Raw genomic sequence first — 13,129 nt, 5'->3', positions numbered from 1 at the left:
AACTTTGATATTACTGAGCTATGCAAAAGGCCCCTCTGCAAGTAACTTAATTCTCCATATGGGGTATAGCTGAGACAAGAATGAATCCTAAAAGCCTGAAGAAGAAGAGGGCAGGGGTTTTTGGAGGGGATCTGCCCCTGAGCACAGGATGCTCTCTGCCTGGAGATGAGCTCTGAGCTGCAGGAGGTGCCTCTGAAATGCTCCCCCTGAGCTGCTTTGCCCCTTTAAGAAGAAAACCCTGAGTTCTGAGGGAATCCAAGCCCTGCTGCAGAGCACAGACGTGGGGAAAGCTTCGCTGTCGTCATCTTTGTTTCCATGCCCAATAAAAGACTGTACCCAATAAATCAGACATTTTTTGCCTGTTGCACTCTTAATGTTCTGGGCTGAGACTCTTCAGCTCAGGTTGCAGGCAGAAATGCTCACCATGGGGGTGCTCAGACCCAAAATCTTGGCTTGTATTTGTGATGGGATGATGGATCTTGCACCCACTGGACCCAGCATTTTACTCACTCCTTGTCACCTACTGCAGTGAGTGCTTATAATATGAGTTTCTTGATTTCTGCATCTGATTTCTTTATAGATTTGTTGCTCCCTGAGTATTCTTTATAGGTTTGTTACTCCCATCTCAGTGCCTTCAGCAGGTATAGCCAAGAGACAAAGTAGTTTTTTAAAGGGTGTTTCAAGGACTGAGCCACTTCTTGTGTAAGTAACATGACTTAAAATGGTCAGTTGTTTGATATTTATCATGGCAGGGACTGCAGTTACCACAGAAATAAATTCTCCCTTTCCACAAGTCTGTCAGTGACAAATAAACACAAATTATGAGCATCACACCTCACAGAGAGAGGTGAAATGTATTGAAAATATTTTAATATACTAAATATATCTTTATGTAATATATAAATACATATTTAAATAATATATAAATACATATTAATGTTATTTTAAATTAATAATAAATACGTTTTTCAAATTTTATTTTTAATATAGTATTTTTGTGAAGTACAGCTATGGGGAAAGAGCAGTTCTTTGGTGGAGTTGCACACTTTTAGGTTTTTGTTTTTTATCCAGTGCTGGTTGCTTTCCCAAGTCATACCTATAAAATAAGATGAGGTCTAATGCTGTCTAAGAGGTGGTGAGCACCTGATGGGTGCAGTGGCTGTAGTTTTCTGGAGATGGGTAACCCCTGACTTGCTCTTGTTGCAGATTTTCTGCTGCACACCTGTTGCTGTAGGACACAAAATAACACGACGTGGACACGCAGTTTTCTCAAGGTAAAAAGAGAATTTTTAATTTCTGACTTTAACACTTATAGATTTCTAAAAGTGACAGTGGATTGGAGGGTGACAGTGCCACCCCTCCAATGGCACTGGACAAACCAACAGTCCATCAAATTTCTCTTCCTCCATAAAAGAAGGCAAAACAGTGTGTTATTTACAGAAAGTGTGTGAGAAAGTTTGTTATAAGAATATAAACATCAGAAGGCTTAGAAAAACTTAAAAAATCAGAGCAACACACACCCTCCTGTCAGTCTGAACAACTCCCCCAGGGGTTTTTCTGCAGATTTGTGAGTAACCTGGGGATCCTGGGCGAGTCCCTGCACCTTGCATGGCTGGGATTGCAGCAGCACCAGCTCAGTGCCTCGCTGACAGCTCCTGCTCTGCTGATGCCAGGAGGTCACACCTATTTCCAGCCCCCAGCTTGCCCAAGGAGACATTATTGAGGCTGAAAGAAACATTTGCTCGATTTCTGCTTTTCTCAGATTGTTTTCTCTTCGGGGACAATTTCCTAAACAATCTTGCTGCTCTTAATGAGCAAAGCCCAGAGTGTTTATTGTAACCTGCTTTGAACTGCTGGCAGCTCCAGAGGAGGAACAGAGCCTGTCTTGTGCCAAGAAGTGAGTTCTGGGCAGAGCAGGGCCGAGGTACAGGAGCAGGGCAGCCTTAATAAAAACACTGCAAATGAAACGTTAGCGCGGGGTGCTGAAAGAGCTCAATTTTATTTTGTTTTCACACATTAGGTTTTGCTTAAAGCAGACAAGTACCAGGGAGAGCGTTCTGAAAAGAGGCTTTGTATAGGAGCTGGGGCTCTATCCATCAGATTTGTCATTTCAGGAATGCAGCCAGATGTATTGACTTACTAGCAATTGCATTGGTGCCATCTGGCCTGCTGGAGGCTGTATTAAAGATGGAAAAAGCTGAACAGAAAGAAATGAAACTTGTTCATCACGCCATTACCCTAGCTGCTTATTTAAAGAGGGAAAAAATGTAACTTCTTGGCAGGGGGCATGCTGTTTGAAAATAAAATAGGAGGTCTTGAGGACCACAAGTCTCAAAACTGAGCACTGATGTTTATATGCAGACTTGAAGGCTGGGCCTTGCTGTTGTCATTTTGTGTATTTTTTTTATTTTTAATGGAAAAATGCTTTCAAATCCTACTGTTCTGAGTAATGGAGCAAAAAACTCCCAGAGACCCCTGCCTGGTGTGCTGCAGCCTTTACCATTGCTCACTCTCAGTCCTCCCCACACCAGTTCAGCTGTCTGAGTTGCCTCCTCCTCTCAGGAACTGAATTTATGGGTGCTCTGCTTCCTCTTGCTGTTCCAGGCACGTCTGCAGAGATTTTGGATCATTTCAGACTTATCAGCATCCCTCTCTGAGCAGAGCTGCTATTCCTAGTACACCAATAGCAATAACACATTCCTTAACACTGAAACTCCTAAATGTACTTAATTTAATTAATAAATCAAATAAATCCATGTTCCAAGTGCTTCCTTGCATTTCATGTAGCAAAATCTTTTTCTTAATATTTTTTAGGATCAGGGCTGGTGTAAACATTTATTGACACTATAGAACTTTTTCAGTATAGAAATGTATTAAGAAATGTTCACCAGCCTTATTGGGGTATAATTTAAAATATGCTTTATTCATATTTAATTTTACAATTAGTCTTCCTGAATCAGTGCCATCTTCTTGGGAAATTCTTCCATTCATGTCACAGAATAAAAGTATGGGTCTGAACCACCTCCCACCAGAGCTAATGGAATTTGGACTGACTCCTGTTACAGCTCAGGGAACAATTCCTAGCTATTTTCACCCTTCAACCTTTGTTGAAGAACAGAAGAAAATTTTAATTACTGAAAAATAATTATAAATTGTTTTATATTTAGTGTTCAGTGCTCTCTCATAGACATACTAGTTCATTGACTGTTGCAATAAAAGTTGTTTACAACTCCTGACAAAAACAATGAATCAAAGGACCAGAGTCTTTTTTTAAAAAGAAATATTTTTCTGTTCTGCTCTGTTCTCTTCCCATCTTTTGTTTTTGCTGTTTAAGATAGAAAGCTCTCGAGGGCAGGGAAGTGGAACTTTGTAAAATGCTGAACTACTTGTGGGTGAAGTCAGTGTTTTAGCACTCCCAAACACATGTGTTAGAAGAATACATGATAGTTTTAGGATTTCTACAACCATGAAACCTCCACTACAGCACTGCCAGGGTCTTCACTGTGGGGTTTTTTTTTTCCAACAAGATGAGAAAAGCTGGCACCAATACTGGAAAAGTCAACAGTGACTAAATACCTTTAAAAGAAGATGTAATGTTCTTACTCATACCAAGTCATGGAGCTGTGTGAAAAAAGACCAAATTTAGCCTCCATTAAAGGTCAGGATAAAGATTTCTGTCCACTCCAGTGAAATCTGGTTTGTTCTTCCAAGGGAACAGGGAGCAGCATCCCCTGGCAGGAGCATAGCTGGTACCACACAGTGCTCTCCTGTCCACAGCCCTGAGCTCCTCCAAGGGTGCTCCTAAGTGGGGCTGGACTGAAAAATCCCCCGTGCTTGGACCAGCTCAGGTGACATGCCTTCTCCAGCTGAGTTTGGGAGAGTGTCTGTGCCAGCTGTGACAGCCCCTGTTTGTGTTTTGTGCTGATTGCACCCCAGCATCCTGCATCAGGGCAGAGCAGCCCCACCTGAGCCCATAAAGTGGATTTTGGAGTGCCCTGAGCAGCTGCTGCTTCTGAATGCCTGCTGAGGAGCATGGAGAAGGTTTGTTGCCACTTAGCTTTCAGTAATTTACAATGTTCTGAACATTATTTTAAACAATGCTGAGGGTTTTTTCCTCCCATCCCCAAAAAATCAGTATCTCTGGTAGCAATGTCTGGATTATTCCCCTCAAGGATTAATTAAAGGACTTAATCTCTGTGCCTTTTATTTTGTAAATTCAGAATGCTGGCACGATTATTGTTAGCAGTAATCTCATGACCCCAAGCAGGAAGGAGAGAGGGCTCAAGCATATGACACACGGGACAAAGTGCTCCTCTGGGCAGGAACCGCTCGCTGGGCGGAACAGCGAGGGGACACAACCTTCTGGGAAAAGGAAAACATTGCCATTCCTCTGCAGGGAGCCCCTGCCCCTGCAGAGCCTGCCACCAGGCACTGCCAGGAGCAGAAACACTCCCAAAAACCGTGGTTCACTTCTGAGGGAAAGAGGGCAGAGCATGAGCTTGGAGGCTTAAAGGAACAATTGGGAGGGTGGCAGGAGGAGCTGTCAGATTGGTGTTGTGGAGGAGGCTGCAAAGACTAGAAGTAAGGAGAATAAACAAATTAACAAGCAATGGTAGCTAAATACAGGCAAGTACATAGGTTGCTGAGAACAGTGTAAAGTGACAAATCCTCCACCATTTTTATCATCCACTTAGCATATTTTATACATCACATATCTGCACAAGTAGAGACACTTTCATCATGTCTTTTAGCAGTATAGCATCCATAATATATGGTAAGAGTAGGAAAAGGTGTGAGAGAAGGCAGGAAAACTTTTATTCCTTGGTGTCTAGAGTGGTTTAATGCCTAATTTTTTTTTTTTTTTTTTTTTTTTTTTAGTTCACTTTTAACACCCAGCAACAGAGGGTGAGAGCTTCTGGTGCTCAGAAGGCACAGATTCCATCTTATCTGGTGAGTTAAAGTGGGATTTTAACCTGGGCTTGGAAAAGTTCATTGTACACCAGAAAATTTTAGAGAAGACCATGTGGAAAACTCCCTTTAAAAAGATCTAGAAAACCTGGAGCAGCACATGTCCACATGTAAATATTTAAACCAAACATGGTGTTTTAGTAGCCTTGGACCACTCTGAAATCAGTGGATATTTTCTCCATGCATATGAGAGCAGTTTTTTGTCAGTCTGCTTTTTATTAACGAAAACAGGCTAGTGATGGTGACATAGGTAGTGACAAAAGGTGTATTTATGGTACATAATGGACTGACAAAGGGGAGAACTGTGCAAGGGACAACTTTCATGTGTACTTTTTTGGTGATGCATGACCCACCCTTACTCCACAGGTCTTTTGTCATCTCTGCATGAAAGAAACATGTTTTAACTGAGCTCACGTGGACTTGATAGCTCTGTCTTTGTAGCCTTTTCTGCAGTACTCCCCAATGCTGATAATAATATGTGCTCAACCACCTTTAAGCCACTGTTGGGTCAAATTGGGAAAAATATGGTAGTTTCCAAAACTTAAAACCCCTGCATAGGTGACAAGAGAAAAAAGGAAGTGTAAGTCCAGGCAAAATTCTGGAGGTGGCCAGCAGGTTTAGTGGCAATCTGAGGGGGATTGAATGCCTCTTCCAAAGAGGGTCTCCACACAGACTTGCTGACAGTTTGCACCATTTCTGCTTTTCTTGTTGGGACTCTGCACCTTCAGGGAGAATCCTGCTGCCTGCCTGCTGGAGGTACTCTCAAGTCAGAAACTTTAAACCATTGTATAGAGGAAGATAAGACAAAACTCAGCTGGTTTATTCCTGAAACTCCCCTGGATATGAATCCCATGGGTCAGTGAGGAGAAGGTCCTGGTGAATTCATAAAATTCATCAATGTCATACTGTCCTGATGTAATTTTCACCCTGTTTTGTGTGAAAATTTCACCAAGACTTCAGCTGACCAAGACTTTGCTCCTTCTACCTGGAGGAATGAAGATGCAGTCCTTTGACAGTATTTCTTTTTCGAGTCCAGATTTCCAAGATGAAACATTCACTTTGTGTATTAGGATTAAAATTAATAATTCACAACTTAATGAGGAGTTGATCCAAGATTTGTCACTCCTGCCAAAAGCAGGGTCTGATAACTGAAAGGGCTGTTGTTGTCTTTCTCCTTGATGAAGTTCAAGTTTCTTTGCTACCAAGTGGTTTGTTGTGCTTAGATGATGTACTGAATTAATTTTTTTAAAGATGTTGTTGCTCATTTTTTTTTTCTTAAATTAACTGATCACTCTGCTATGTGCATTTAATGACAGTAGTACTTTGAATTTCAGGAAATTGAGTTTCTCTTATTCTTATGCTGTTCTTTTCCTCCACTGCATAATGCCTGTATTAAGCACAAAGGCAACCTGGATTTTGCAATTAAAAGGAAGGTAATTTGATGATGCACACACAGAGCAGTGGGGCACGTGTGTGTGCACATAAACACTGCAGTATCACATGGAAGCTCTTAATGAAACCCTTATGATAAGAATAATGCTCAGGTTACAAATGCCACAGCTTATCTGGTACGTGTGGTAGGTGATAATAACTCTGCAATTCAGCCAGGGTAGGAAAGCAATTTTAGTAAACATAATACCTGAAAGCAATTTTCAAATTATTCCCTGATTTCTAACGCATAATAATCTCCAAAACAGTTGGGTTATTTTTCAGATCCCATTTCCAGTTTGTGTTAGTGGATTTTAACCATTAGTGCCACATTGCTTGCCACCTCAAATCCCTCAGGTTCAGCATGTGGCCCTTTAGAGGGTTGCAGTGACTTTTTTTTTCTTGTTTTCTGAGCAAACCCTCAGTCAGAATGCTCCTTACACTGGAAACAGAAACGTGACATGGAAAACAGGGACAGGTCAATTATGGCATGGATTCAAAAGCAGCAAAAATCACCTTCTCTGCACTGAAAGCCTTTAAGGATTTTCTGAATGACAAGAAAACTTCTGAGCATGCAAATGGGCTGCTCCTGAGGTCAGTGCAAAACTTGGCCATTCCTGTTTGGCCTTTCCTCCTAAAATTTAGAGTTCCTTGGAAGATGGAGAAATTGCACCTTTCCTTCTAATCATGCTCCAATCGTGCTTCTACCTTTTCCAAAGGTTGAGGAGAAGAATCATGTCCCTGCACCACTTTTCTCTATCCTCTGTGCCCTTTTTGCCCATGGGCAGGGAATAATTGTCCTGAATCCCTAAGTAGGGAAGGGAGTGCTGCTGAGCTCTTCCCTCCTGCTCAGGTACCCACAGGGACAGTCCAGCCTTGCCCTGCTGCAGTTACAGTGTTGGACAACAGCAGGACAGTATCAATAGCATTCTAAAAGGCACAGCTTTGCTATCCTGACATAAAGGCCTTGCACTACTGAAATTCTTCTTTAACTGTGCCAGGAAAATAATTGGAAGCATATTTAGCTGCATGGATGTAGAAACCTACAGGAATTTCGTTGGTCTTGTGGTTAGTGAAGGAAAGTTGTGGAGAGACATTTAAACCAAGAGTTTCTACAAGCCATACATTCATGTTCCTGAAATTTGAGAGAATGCATTTGACAGCACACTCACTTTAAAAGCTGGATATGAGGTTCTTTAGGATTGTTCTTGTGTGCCTTTGTCTGCCTCAGTAATGTTTTTGGAGAGAGAATTCTGGTCACTCTTCAGGGTTTGTTCAGGGAAGGCAACTTGGACCTATTCAAGGTTGATGCATTTCTAACCTGACCACAATTAGATGCTTTTCAGGTAATCTTTCAGCTTAGCTGAGCTCTTTTTTTCCAAGCAGAATCTCTCAGAATGTTGCAGTTCAGGCAAACTTTCCATTCAGATCAAAGTCTATAGGCTGGCTCTGTGTTATCACCTGACAACATTATCGTTGGGAATATTAAGCTGTCAGCAGCAGATCTGAAGGAATCACTTTCCCAGTCTGCAGTGAATTATAGAGGATGGGAGTCTATCACACATAAAAGTCTTTCCATTCTCTAAGACTGTATCTAATTCTAATAGTTTCAATCTGCCCTCAGACTGGATTTTTCTCTTGTTTTAAATCATGATCAAGAGACCTTCTAAGAGCTTAGCCACAAGATTTGTAACCATCAGCACATTTGTGTACGTATTTATGTTGTTTTTAAGATGCATTTAAATCTGCATGTGCCAAGCCTGTGTGTGGAGCCAGGGGTGTCTTTTAGCTGAAAAACTCTTCCCTGCTCTATTTCTTTCCCTTTCCTGTTGCATTCCTGATTAATATGTTGTTTGCAGGGCTTTGTGCTAACACACACATCATGTGGGACTGAGCGTGGGTCAGTGTCAAGTGGGACAGGATTAGGATGTGGGAGGTTGCTGGCATTAATGCCTAGCAAGTAGGATTAGGATAAAGCTGTAATTGAACAGTTCAACTAACCTGGGATTCATCAAGAGATTTGCAAAAGCACATTATAGTGGTCAATGAAAGGAAGTTTTAAACTATCAAGGCAGCATGGTTTTGCAAAGCTCCAACTGCAGAGGGGCCAAGGTTAAGCACTTCTCTTGTCTTGCATGTACAAATGTGAGGTTTTTTTGCTGGTTTTGGCATCCCAATTTGTGTTTCTGGATGCTCAGAGGTAGTGGGACAATGAGAAGTGAAAAAAACTTTGTCTAAGAAACTTCAAAAAATGGCAAAGATTTTAATGCAATCTCATTAAATTCAGATATTCTGAATTTGAAGGGAGTTGGAAGTGATAAAAAAGTAAAAAAAAAAAAAAAAATTCGAAGGAACTTTAAAGCATGACTCCAGGAATTCACTATTTACAGCCCCAAAATTTCACATATTTTTCTAATCCTGCCAGGTTTTGGACAAGGCAGGTACCTCAAAATGTACACCCAGAGCACAGGTTTGTGGTGGTGCTCTGGGCAGGGCTGATGTGTGATCCTCCACTGCAGAGAGCCCCTGACAGGCCACCCAAAACTCTAATGTTGAAAAGTCCACAGTGCTGATAAATCCCTAAAAAATCCACCCTCTTTTCACCTAAACCTGCATTGCAGCCACCAGGCCATTGGCACATGTTAGTACAGAGAGAGCAGTTTCATTGTGCAACTTCTCTTGGCTATGGTCAAGTTTTAGATATTTTTAAAAAGCAGGGAATGAAATAATAGCTTTTGATGACATCATAGCTGTGGCTGAGATTAACCCTGCTCCCCTGGTGGGGTTTTTGCTCCATCAGCTCCAGGGATGTGAATATTTGTGCTGTGCTGGCAGCAAGCCAGGCCCCATGATTGTTTTATTGGGTGTCCACTGTTATTAAGCCCCTCTGTGTTTTTTCCCCTTTTGCTTTTTACTCCTTTCTGTAAGCAGTTTGCATTACTTGATGTTAAATTTCACGTGCCATGTGTCAGCTGAATTACACATCAGATCTAAAGATTCAAAGTCCTTTGAATTCTTCTTGGTGGCTACACTATATTTACCATTCACTCACTCACTCGTGTGTGATCAAGGAATTTAACAAGTTTTCAACTGTTTTTCATGTCTGAGGTTATCTAGGCACAGTATAGATTAAAAAAAACAAACCCAAACCTGTAAAGCTCCAAGAAGGGAACGTTTAGGGATAACTGGCAATAGGATTTATACCCTGCTTTATAACAATCCTCTTGTGTTCTGGCCTTTATGTGCATTCAGCAATTGCATTATTCTGCTGATTTATGAGGACAAAAACGTCCATTCTTTATGTCTGTGAAATGCATAGCAGAGAGAAGTCTTGATGTTGTCTCAGGAGAGCCAGAGGGGCACTGAAATATACAGATCATTAATAAATTATCGTTGTAATAATGTCAAGTTGCTGCACGCCAGTCTCCATGAAATCCAGAACTGGCTTGAGGTTGTAAAAATATGTATCTTTTCTTAAAGCCTTCAAACTATTTTCCTGTGGTTTGTTTTATAATTTAGCCATGTTGATGCATTTCTATAGCTCAGTAAATATAGTATAATGATGTGGGCTGTGTCCCAGTCTCAGAAAGTTTGAATTTCTAAAGATTCAGCAATATCACCAGATCTGACATCTTACTTTTCATCAGTTCTCCCGAGCCCTGCATGGGCCACCCATGAAGTTGCCCAGATTTTTGTCTGAGTTTTTCCTGAGCTGCTTTTTCTTGGGATCAAAATAGGTGTGTTGAGTAGGATTCCCATCTTTATTTTTGGCAAGTTTCTCTAAATCAGAGACAACAGAGGGCTGAATAACTTTCTCCTGCTCTTCCACCCAGGTGAAGTCAGCAGAGTAAAGATGGTGCAAGGAGGGTCAGAGTCAGGCTCTCAGTCACGATAAATTTCCTTGTGCTGGTGGCAGTATGCTCAGAATGCTTTGAAGTGCTGCTTTGTCAGAGTTCACAACAGTTCATTTCAGCTCCAAATAAAATATTATCTGCCTTTGCTGGCTCTGCAGCACCAGGAGAGGTAACAGTAGAGCTGTTCTAGGTTGTTTTACAAATCCAGTTTTCTTACACTGGTTTTTTTATTGGAATTCGTACGGGGCTCTCTTTAAACACAGCTTTGCACTGAAGAAAAACAAAAGAGTGTTTATACAAGACAATAGGGCAGACATCCTTTACTGTATAGGGCTGATTTGGAGTTTATGCAGCTAAGACAAAGGGAAATGAACACCCCCATGTGGTATAACCTCTGCAAGAGTGTAGCTTTTGTTATTTTAAGGCTTGAAACACCATACTTTTTAAAGTTTGAAATATTGGTGGAATATACTCTATAGCATGTACTTTGTTCTGCAGAACACAAGCACAATAGTTTCCTTATGGCCTTTTAATTTAGAATACACTCAAAGCAAGACAACCTCCTCCTTTCCTGACACAGTTTGCAACATAGCAGAAACGTCATTTATCCCAATTCTGAGCCTTAAAGAACTTTCAGCAGCTGATTTTTTTCATACTTTTTTTTCTCTTTAGGTCTGACAATGTCAGCACTAAGGCTTAAAATAAGCCCAGTTGCTGAACAGAATCCCTTAAACATTCAATCTTTAATTCTGATGTCTCTATTTTCTTTCCTTCTCATTGTCTGCTGTGTGAAATTCTGAGTGAAATAGTCCCATGGGGCTCTTCCAAAGCTCATGAAGCTGTGTGTAAGAAAGGGTGAGGACAATGAGGAATTTCAGGAGCTGTGCACATGGAGGGATCCAAGAGATTGCAGCTTTTCCACTTTTACCTTCCAGCTCTGCATTGCTTTTGGGTGAAGAAATAATGTTCTTAGATAATTGGGTAAAGCACAGAAAATTGTAAGCTGTTTATTAGTAAGATAAAAAGGAAATTTTCCCTTAATGTATTAGTGGCTGAAAAAAATAGATCTGACTCCACAGTTATGTATATGTGACCATCATGAATCCCCACAAAACTGACCTCAGAGCAACACTAATATGAAGCTACAGTAAATGCAAGGAAATGTGTATAGTGTCTGTAAGATTAAGAATTTATTTTCCATATTTTTTTTGTCTTTTGTCCTGCAGATCATTATAATATTATCTTGCCTGCTTTTGCTGCACAGAGGGTCAGGAATATGTTTATTTTAGCTCAGGAACTGACATCCAGGTCTGAGAGGGTTTGCTGGCCATGTCTGAGTTCAGAACCAGCTCCATAAATCATATTTGAGCTAGCAGTGCTGTACCTATATGTATAAGTAACAGATTTTCTGAAGTGAAAGCTCTCAGAATCTGAATAGATCAGTGGAAACCTGGAGAGGTCAATTGGTCCCAGAGCAGTCAGCTACTGCAAACCAGTCCTGACAGAGTTTTGCCTAATTTCTTATTTTAAAAAAAAAGAAGGTGGAGAAAAGGGACTGTTTTATTATAAGGGTCTCACAGCATCTCTGTGGTTCAACTGCTAATAGGTAAAAACAAGAACTTGAACTGAAATATGTGCAGAGAGGGCACATTTTTCCATTAGTAATGTTGACTTTTCTCAGAAAAATTTCAGGTTCTGCAAATGCATCTCACAAATCAGCTTCAGATGGACTATTTATTACCAAGAATTTGCAGACTTGTGTGTGTAGAAGACAAGATTGCTTTCTAAAGAACAAAAGAGTAATGCACAATTGTTCTGCTAGGGCTGAATGCTCCAACCTCACCTGCCTCAGCTGCCTCCCAAACCAGCCACAGCAAGGCTATTTTTAGTGAGCTAGAGGCTGAAAGTTTCATTTTGAGAACTTCAAACAAAGTATAAATCAAGATAGTTCAGTGATAAAAAAGCTTGGCTGGGGACTTCTCTTGGCTTTTCATCATGAAATACAGCATGAGTGGTTTGGTTGTTTTTTGGGGTTTTTTAAATGGGCACAAATGTTACTTTTCATTGGCTGTCAGAAATGGCTTGTTCCAGCTTCTTGTACAATTGACCATTGTGATAAGCCAAAGAGTTTGCTCTTTTTATCCACCAGAATGAATAAACACTGGGATTTTGTTCATCTTTTAAATCCATTATATGGTATTTGCCAGGGGAGGTAAGCTTTGTATTTACCTGTGTGGCAACTCTTTGAAATATGGCATTTTGAATCATCACCTTCATCCCAATGAGGAATTTCTAACAAACCAAGAGTTTGGCTTTCTATGTACATTTCAAGGGCTAAAATATCTCCCTAATGTGAAGACACACTGTAAGTTTAATTAAATGCAGGGTTACTGCATGATTAGATCAGTAGTCTGTTTATATCAGCAATGCTTTCCAGAAAAAGTTTTGACAACCAGCTGCTGAAAATAGCTTCAGAAAACCCCCAATGAAAACCAGCAGTAAAAAAAATCCCCAAGACTAATTCACAAAGTAAAGAAGGAGTAGCTGAAGACCCTGTCTCAGCTTAGGTTAATGCTGGTCTCTCTGTGAAATAATTTCTTTTGATGTTCTAAGGGAACTGTCTTGATGCTTTATATACTTGTTATTTTATATCTTTTTAAAGCTATCACAGAGATTTGAGTGTGAAATACTTTTTCAATTTGTGACAGGCCCTGGATGAGAACTGTACAAAGAAGAGATTTCAAAGAGACACAATTACAGTATTTCCATGTGTGACAGGTATTTCTTTGGTGAAGTCTTGAAAAAGTTGTAACAAGTCAAAAAGAGAGAGGAAGTGCCACAAAAAAGAAATACCTCACAAGGAAGTACCAAGTTCATTA

At 40.5% G+C, this 13,129-nt stretch overlaps 1 long non-coding RNA gene across 1 annotated transcript in view; it reads left to right on the top strand.

Annotated features, from left to right (window-relative positions):
- LOC132330136 (uncharacterized) overlaps positions 1 to 13,129 on the top strand; it is a 135,646-nt gene that overhangs the window by 8,456 nt on the left and 114,061 nt on the right. Inside the window, exons 2-3 of the long non-coding RNA XR_009487227.1 lie at positions 1,207 to 1,274; positions 4,879 to 4,950. This is a non-coding gene — a long non-coding RNA (uncharacterized LOC132330136). The remainder of the gene's footprint in view (positions 1 to 1,206; positions 1,275 to 4,878; positions 4,951 to 13,129) is intronic.

This window comes from Haemorhous mexicanus, chromosome 7 (genome assembly GCF_027477595.1).
Source record: "Haemorhous mexicanus isolate bHaeMex1 chromosome 7, bHaeMex1.pri, whole genome shotgun sequence".
NCBI lineage: Eukaryota > Metazoa > Chordata > Aves > Passeriformes > Fringillidae > Haemorhous > Haemorhous mexicanus.
Note: the sequence above shows the minus strand (reverse complement) of the source record. Positions and strands in the feature narration are given on the sequence as shown.